This window comes from Lupinus angustifolius, unplaced genomic scaffold (genome assembly GCF_001865875.1).
Source record: "Lupinus angustifolius cultivar Tanjil unplaced genomic scaffold, LupAngTanjil_v1.0 Scaffold_721, whole genome shotgun sequence".
Lineage (NCBI taxonomy): Eukaryota > Viridiplantae > Streptophyta > Magnoliopsida > Fabales > Fabaceae > Lupinus > Lupinus angustifolius.
The window spans coordinates 10170-10640 of record NW_017728046.1 but is presented as its reverse complement, the minus strand read 5'-3'; positions in this window follow the sequence as shown (position 1 = coordinate 10640).

Sequence of the window (471 nt, the reverse complement as noted above, 5' to 3'; positions counted from 1 at the left end):
TCCTCATCCTCATCCTATTCTCATCCTATCCTCATTCTTGTCCTCGCCCTATCCTCATCCTCATACTCGTCCTCATCCTATCATCATCCTCTTCCTCATCATATCCCCACCATCATCCCCATCCTCATCCTCACCCTAATCCACTTCCTCATCCTATTCTCATCCTCATCCACGTCCTCATCCTCATCCTATTCCTCATCCTATCCTCATCATCAATGACGATGAGAATGAGGATGAGGATAGGAAGAGGACGAGGATGAGGACAGGATGAGGACAGGATGAGGACGAGAATGAGGATAGGTTGAGGACGAGAATGAGAATCCAATCCTCATCCTCATCCTATCCTCATTCTCATGCTCGTCCTCATCCACATCCTATCCTCATCCTCATGCTCGTCCTCATCTTATCGTCATCCTCATCCTCATCCTATCCTCATCCTCATTCTCGTCCTCATCCTATCCTCATCCTCAT